The sequence below is a fragment of the Sus scrofa genome, chromosome 1, assembly GCF_054392235.1.
Source record: "Sus scrofa isolate SSC_HxYL_T2T_F1_AM1 chromosome 1, Sscrofa_HxYL_maternal_Yorkshire_Landrace_v2.0, whole genome shotgun sequence".
Lineage (NCBI taxonomy): Eukaryota > Metazoa > Chordata > Mammalia > Artiodactyla > Suidae > Sus > Sus scrofa.
In genome coordinates, this window is record NC_139383.1 from 175590223 (window position 1) to 175598563 (window position 8341).

The window sequence follows — 8341 nt, forward strand, 5'->3', positions numbered from 1 at the left end:
ACATTTTTATAAGGTAGTCTTTTTGAAAAACATTTGATTTCTTTTTAATCAAAAGCCGTAACAAAAGTATTTTATTTTGTTCAGGTGAATCAAGTATTATATGCAGGAATATTTCTCTTAAGGAAATGACCAGTAGGATGTCAATAGGAGGTGAAGTAACTCTGCTGTAGTATTTCCTGTTTCCAGGCTTTGCCACTAGGGCCTGGCTTTATCCATCACTGGATTTTATTTTGTTGGCACTGCGGCGTCTGTCTTTATTTTTGTTTATTTATCTATTTTTGCCTCTACAACCAACTTTTATTTGACAGTCAGCAGTTAGTTCTCATCCACGTTAACTGTCTGTAGATTCTTGAAAGTGGCGACAGGTACATAGGTGACCAATGTATCGAGCTTGTTTGGCGAGTCTTCATCTTCATTACATTTTCTGGATAACCGCACACGGACCTGGTATGGGACATTCCTTATTCTTTTGGCCCAGATGGCTTTGTTGAGCCTGATGTCGATGCACACATCGGAGTCCCCATCTCCTTTATGGCAAATTTCCGGATTTCTTTGAGTGCCCAAGGGGCACGCTTCTTAAAACCCACGCCGTGGATGCGCGTGTCAGTGTTGATCGTGTACTCCCTGGTCACCACCTCATTGATGGTGGACTGGCCCTTCTTCTTCTTGCCACCCTTCTTTGTGGGAGCCATTTTTCCCGTCCCTCGTTGGAAAGTTGAAGGGTCTATCTTTAAAACTGATGCTTTGGATACCAGGTAACTGGTGGAGCTATTGATATAGATTATATGTGATTTTAGATGTGAATACAGATGCAGCTGCACATCTGTGTATCTATACAGATATAGATGGGGATGCAGCAGTGATGTTCCCTAGGGGAAAGGACATCCTCCCTCCTCCTCCTTCCTTCTACCCTAAATGTGAATATGGAGGGGAACCAACCTGGACATATCAAGATAGCAGAGCAATAGGGAGAAGGGAGCTGGGTGCCTGGACAGCTTATGGGGAATAGGGCCTAGCATATTTTATTTTATTATTATTTTTTGCCCTTTTTTTTTTTTTTTTTTAGGGCCACACCTGTGGCATATGGAAGTTCCCAGGCTGAGAGTCAAATCAGAGCTACAGCCACCGGCCTCCACCACAGCCACAGCAAGGCGGGATCCGAGCCGCATCTGCAACCTACACCACAGCTCACGGCAACGCCAGATCCTTAACCCACTGAATGGGGCCACGGATTGAACCCGCATCCTTATGGATCCTAGTCAGGTTCATTAACTGCCGAGCCACAAAGGGAACTCTAGAGTTTAGCACATTTTAGTTCTGTTTCTGCCCCTTAGTAGTAGGTGACCTGAGGCACATGACCGCCCTGACCTCTTCTATAAAATGGGGCTTAAAAAACATTCTCCTAAGACTCTCATCAAGCTTAGTGAGATGATATGTGTAAAACACTTAGCTCTGTCCAGATAACAGGAGCAAAATAAATGGTAGATATTATCCGCTGTAAGTTTTCAGAAATATGATCCTTTTCCCTCCCACCCTGCTTGAAACCCTTGCTCCAAGAATTACCTTAAGATAACACTTAACCTCCCTACCATGGACCCTAAGACCCTTTATGCTCTAATCCTGACTGCCTCCCTAGTCTTATGGCTCATACTCTCATCTATACAGCCCAATAGAGTTGCTCTGGCATCTAGTCTTTCTTAGGGGACTTGGCCTAAGGTCAGAGTAAAAGGTGAGAAATGTGCTAAGTCCAAATAGCCTTTGAAACTGCCCACAGGTACAGTATCAAGACCTAGTACCCCTCAGTGAGTTAAATCCAAAACAGTTGTCCTCCAGTGTAGAAACAAGTGGCTGTATCTTCAGTTGAGCACCAGATAAAGTAGCTGGTTTGTGTTCAGGGGCCTCATGGGACCAAAACGATGTGTCTTTTATCAGTATCACATTCAGAATTCAAAGTTCATCGAGGAGTTCCCTTGTGGCAGAGCTGGTTAAGGATCCAGTGTTGTCACTGCAGCAGCTCGGGTGGCTGACGTGGGTTCCATCCCTGTCCCAGGATTTCCACATGCCGTGGGTGGGACCAAAAAAAAAAAAAGTTTACTGATACTTCTCTAGTGTGCTTTCAGTCCTTGAATCATGCATTACCTCTTAGCTCCAAGTTTCTCCACATGCTCTTCCTTCCATCCCTCCCCACCCCCTCTTCCTGCCTCATCTCCACTTGGCTGGCCAATCCTAGGTCCTCTTTCAGGCCTCTGTGCAGGTGGCACTTCCTCAGAGGAGCCTTTCCTAAGGACTAAAGACCACCCCCTTTGTCTAGGCAGACACAGCTCCCCGAAACTCCTCAGTTCTATGCAGTGGTCATCCCACTATTCAATCAGCCCTCCCCCTCCCCATGGCATCTGGATCTGCAATTCAACCGACCTAGGATGGAAAATAGTTGGGAAAAAAAATCCGTAAAGTTCTAAAAAGCAAAACTTGAATTTGCTGCTGGCTGGCAACTATTTACATGGCATTTACATTGTATTTACAACTATTTACATAGCATTTACATGGCATTGTATTAGGTATTATAAGGAATCTAAAGATAATTTAAAGTATATGGAGGATGTGTGTATGCTATATGTAACTACTACCTCATTTGATATAAGGGACTTGAGCACCCCTGGATTTCCATATCAGCGGGGGTCTTGGAACCAGTCCCTCCAACCCCCACAGGGGAGGAATGACTATATTTTTGCAAGGCTGCTTGTGGGTCTTTTCAATCAAATCCTTCCTTCTCCTTCAAGTTCAATGCTCTGTCCCCAGCGCCTAGCACAGAATTTGGCCCACAAAAGGGTGCCCAACTGATGCTCTTGGAATGAATGGGCCCGTGAGGGGACAGTGGCATTAGTCAGACAGGCCTTTGGCTCCATCAGCCAGCATTCTGGGGAGGGCAGGAAGGGGGCAGGGAGCACTGCGGGGGCCTCTCCTTCCCGCCGTCCTCCCAGACCCTTTCCCTGCCCAACAGGGCGCCACTGGCCTGTCCCACACCCTCTCTGCCGCCTGCCCAGTGACCTAATTATTGTTTTTTCTTCCAGCCCCGCAGAGGGGAAAACAGAAATTCCTGGTGGATGACACAGGCCCGGCGGCCGCCTGAGAGCGGAGCACGGGACCGGCTGGGCCGGCTTCGCCCGCCCTGAATCCGCCGCCCGCCCCGCCACCAGGGCCGCGGGAACCCGTCATCAGCCTAAGTACAGAGCGGGCGGCGGGGCGGGCGGCCGGGAAATTGCCGGTTCCCGCTGACCCGCGGGGCCTGCGGGCGCCCCGAGTCTGGGGGCCCGGGGCGGGAGGGCCGGGGGAGCCCGCGGGGCACCAGCGCTTGCGCCGGGGTTGGCCTGTCCTCGCCACCCACCGCCTGGCCGAGCCGGGGAAGGGGAAGGAGCTGGGGGCTCGCGGGGGCCGGCTTGGGCGGCAGGGGCCGCAGGAGGCGCCGGCGCGGGGGCGGGCGGGGAAGAATTCGGGCGGCTCTGCCCAGGGTGCGGCCCCGGCGCGAGGCCAGGGCCCTGCGGCCGCACAGTCCACAGCACATTGCGAGCACTGGTGGGGGGTGGGGGTCTGCAGTACCCCTTCCCCTTTCTGGGCCCTGCCTCCACTCTTGCAAGGAGCCCTGGGCTAGGAGCCAGACCCGTGGGGGTCGCACATCCCCAGCCTGATGGACTGCTTCATCTGCCACGCGCTGTCTGCCCAGGTGGGCCCTTAATGCTGGAGAAGGGAGCCTCAGTCCCCGCGTCCATAAAATGGGTTAACAGTTAAGGATGAATGAGATGAGCGTCGGCCCACCCTCTCCTCTGTACCTAGCAGATGCTCCATTTTCTTGTATTTATTAAGGGAAGAGGTACTCAGTCTGTCATGCCTTCCTACAACGAATAGAATACCTACTATGTGCCAGGTGCTCTGTTAGGATTTGGGGTTATAGTGAGGAATAAGACAGATAAAAATCTTACATTCTCAGAGGAGACAACCAACCAGCAAACCATAAATGACTATTCTCATCAGATATTATAGTGGCTCAGGTGGTGAGAGGTGTTAATTAAAATGGGCTGAGGAGAGTGGGAGGGGTTGTTCTATTTATTAGACTCAGTGGTCTTAAGAAGGAAGGTCTTCATGGTCAAGTGCCCTTTGAGCTGAGTTCTGAGTGAAGTGTGGGAGTGAGCAAGGCAGTTATCTTGGGGAAGGCTTTTTGGTAAAGCAAACAGCGGGTGCAAAGGCCCTGGCCCTCCCTTCCTCCCAATCCCTTGCTGGCCGAATTCGTCTTTTAGGTTCCTGGGCTCCCAAAGTGCAAAACCACTCCCTTTATTCCCTTAGACCATAGGAAAGAAGCCTGAAGGGCCGATCTGAGTCAGACCTGGTTGTAAATCCTGGCTCTGCTACTCATTAGCTGTGTGACCTTACACAAGTCACCTAACCTCTCTGAGTGGTAGTTCTTCCATCTGTCAAATGGAGAGAATAAGGGCGTGTTCCTTACAGGCTGGCGTGAGATGTCAGTGAGGTAAAACTGACATGTGGCAAGCCCAGACTTGGGGGGGTATATATGTGCTCCAGCGAATAGTCTGTGGGGTTCTTAGGAAGACCTCAGTTTTCTTCATCTGAAAATTGGGTCTCTCTCTGATTTGGAGTAAAAAGTGGGCTAACTTTGGAGTTCCCGTTGTTGCTCAGGGGAAGCGAATCTGACTAGTATCCATGAGGACACAGGTTTGATCCCTGCCCTGGCTCGGTGGGGTTAAATTTCTGGCATTGCTGTGGCTATGGTGTAGGCCAGCAGCTACATCTCTGATTTGATCCCTAGCCTGGGCACTTCCATATGCTGCAGGTGTGGCCCTAAAGAGAAAAAAGGCAAAAAGGCGGGGGGGGGGGCTAATTTTTTTCCCAGTCTTGATGGTGATGGGCAGACATGTGGTAGAATTATGAGCAGCTTGGGCAAACTCTCCAAGACAGTTCCTAGCTGTGGTCTGATGTTGGTCACCTCGGGGCCTCAGAGCCCTGTTTACAGCAAGAGAAGCAGTAGGACACAATTCCCCCACCTACCTGGCCAGACTATCTAAGGCCCCGCCAGCCATTCAGTGGGGTTCAGAGAGGAAAACCTCCAGTAAACCCAGGTCAGAGTAAAACTATGACACTGGCAAAGTTTACATTGAATGTCATTACCCTCTTCCCTTGGCTCCCTCTCCCTGTATCCCTGCATGAATTTGTCCTTCCTTGAGAAAGAACAGGAGTTAGTCCTACCTGAGGGAGGATTTCAGTCTTTGGAGATAGTTTTGCCACACTCCCTCATTTGACACATGGGAACTGGAAGCCGAGAGAGGGCAGGATGTTCCCAGAAAACATGCAATAGTCCTGGGGTATGAGAATTTGGGCCTGCAGACCTTTCATCTAGAGTTATATCTTCACTGTACTTCATGGCCAGATTCTACCCATTTTACAGGAGGAAGAAACTGAGGCCCAGGGTTGTAAGGTAAAGCAGCAAAGCCTTCCCAAGCCAGCAAATGGCAATGAGGAATGAAGAATGTATTCCAGGCATGTGTGGAGGGTGAGGGGCACCTTCCTGTTCCTCAAATTATTCCCAGACCCATCTTCTTTTTTTTTTTTTTTTTCTTTTTAGGGCTATACCTGCACAATATGGAAGTTTCCAGGCTAGGGGGTTGAATCGGAACTACAGCTGCTGGCCTATACCACAGCCACGACAACTTGGGATCCAAGCTGTGTCTGCAAACTACACCACAGCTCATGGCAAGGCTGGATCCTTAACCCACTGAGCGAGGCCAGGAATCGAACCCACATCCTCATGGATCCTAGTAGGGTTCGTTACAGTTGAGCCATGGTTGGAATTCCAGGCCCATCTAAACAAGAAGATGATCTAAGACCCCCTAAGGGAGAGGTCATTTGGGGAAAGCCGTGGCCATTGGCTCCCTCTTCTTACCCAGGAATCCTAAATTCGCCCTATCCTGAAGGGCAAGCCCAGGAGGTACCCAGGTGCACATTGGTGCCCTCGTCCATCTGGCTCCACTGAGAGCCAGCTGTGATGGCTGAGTTGCCACAATGCCTGGAGGTCACCACAGTCAGGCTGGGTACCACCTCGTCCCACCCAGTGGCTCTAGACCAGTGCCCTGGCCTGCAGGAGCTTTATCTCAGATCTTCAGCATAGCAACCAGGTCTGGCACCAAAAGCTTCTGGCTTGAGAGTCGCCACCAGCTGCTCCAAGGGGTTGCTTTTCATTCATCCATCCACCCATTCATTCATCCATTCACTCATTCAACAAATGTTTCTGTAGGGACTCTCAGGCGCCAGGCACTGCTCCACATGTTGAAGGTGGAGCAAACAAGATTGTGAGGCCTGGTCCTCTGGAGGTCACATTCTAGGGTAGGGGACAGGCGATAAACAAGCACACATTATTAGGTCAGATGAAGGTAAAAGGTGATGAGACAGGGCATGGTGGGGGTGTTTTTTTCAATTGAGAAATGAAGCAGAGGTCACAACGGGTGGGGTGGGGGGGCGGGCAGCACATGGGCGTTTGGGGCAGGAACCTGGCTGGCATTTTCAGGAGGGAGAGGGAGGGAATTAGGAGAGTGGAGGGGCCCCACTGTTCGTGTTCTTTGCGGCTCTGAGCTGCCGTACTTATTCCATGTCTGCCTGGCAGTGGAACTGTGGCCTCCCAAGGTGACCTGGACATCCCAGGAGCTGATCACAGAGCAGGCTGAGACCCCAATGCTTCCTCTCTCTTGTGGCTCTCTCCATCCTTGTACCCCCTTCACCTGTTCTAAAGAGCCAGATTTAAAAGGATTGGAGTCAGAAATCTCTAGATGCCATGACTTAGTAATTGTGTGAGCTTGGTGAGTGATTTAAACTCTGTGAACCTTGGCCTTTATGTCTGTAAAGTGGGGCTAAACATACCTACTGCCTAAATAGCTATGAAAGCTAAGCAACCACCCACCCTGTGACCTAGTGGGTGCACTCCTAGGTACCTAACCGAGGGAGATGACAGTGCATGTCCAAAAAGCATGGGCATGATGGTCCTGGGGGTTGGTCAGCATAGCCCCAAATGGAATCAACTCATGTTCATCAGCAGAATAATGGCTAAATGGGGTATGGTATTGCCATGCAGTGGGATAATACACAACAACGTAAACAAAGAAACTGCTGATAGATCAATGCAACAGCGTGAATGGAACTGGCTTGGTGAGTGAAAGAAGCCAGGTGCGAAGAATAGCTACATTTTATTCCATTCATAAGAAGTTACGGAGTTCCCATTGTGGCACAGTGGAGATGAATCCGACTGGGAACAATGAGGTTGCAGGTTCGATCCCTGGCCTCACCCAGTGGGTTAAGAATCCGGTGTTGCCATGAGTTGTGGTCTAGTTCGCAGACGCGGCTAGGATCTCGCCTTGCTGTGGCTGTGGTGTAGGCTGGCGGCTACAGGTCCGATTCGACCCCTAGGCTGGGAACCTCCATATGCCTCAGGTGCGGCCCTAAAAAACAAACAAAACAAAAAAAGTTCAAGATCAAGAAAAGCTCAGATAGTGGTTATCTCTGGGTGGTGCTGACTGGGAGGGGGCTCGATGGCATCCTCTGGCATGTTGGAACTGTTCTTTTGTCCTGATCTGTTGTCACACAGCTTTATATCCATGTCAGAGTTCATTGAACTTGAGCTTCATGCACGATTTGAGATTCATGTGCATCATGCTATGTATATTTCAATAAACATGGTAAAAAGAGGAATTGCCACTGTGGTGCAGTGGGTTAAGGATCCAGCACTGCCACAGCTGTGATGTAAGCAGCAGCTGTGGGGTGTAAGTTGTATCTGTGGCTTGGATTCGATCCCTGGCCTGGGAACTTCCATGTGCCGCAGGCGCAGCCAAAAAATAAAAATAAAAAAAAGGTAAGAGGAAAAAATGCATTACCTGGAGAGCTGGTGAAGAGCAAGTGAGGTGGAGAATGTCATTGATCCTGTCTCAAAATTGGCACCTGGGGACATTCCCTGCTTCCATGTGCCACTCTGAGGGACAAGGAGTACCTTCCAGCACCCTGGTCCTGTCATGGACCCAGCATTAGCTAGGATCAGATAATGCTGTGCTGTTGGAATTGAGGGATGGAAGGGGACCGAGTCCTTTTTTTTTTTTTTTTTCCTGGTGCTTTGATTTGTGATGAGATTATAGTCTTTATCATTAAATGTGGTAACTTGCTGGCGTTCAGGTTCCAAAAGCTGGTGTGCAGTGGAGACCCTGGAGTGGGGAGCTCTCAGCTTTCCTGGCAGTGAGAGCAGCCCCTCTAGTTGCGGATGGGCAAGATGCCCCAGAGGGCGCTTTGAGGATCC

General features: G+C 50.1%; 1 pseudogene; it reads right to left on the reverse strand.

The window, feature by feature from the left end:
• Positions 1-275: 275 nt before the first annotated feature.
• On the reverse strand, positions 276-707 carry LOC100516844 (large ribosomal subunit protein eL31 pseudogene; annotated as a pseudogene).
• Positions 708-8341: the final 7634 nt, after the last annotated feature.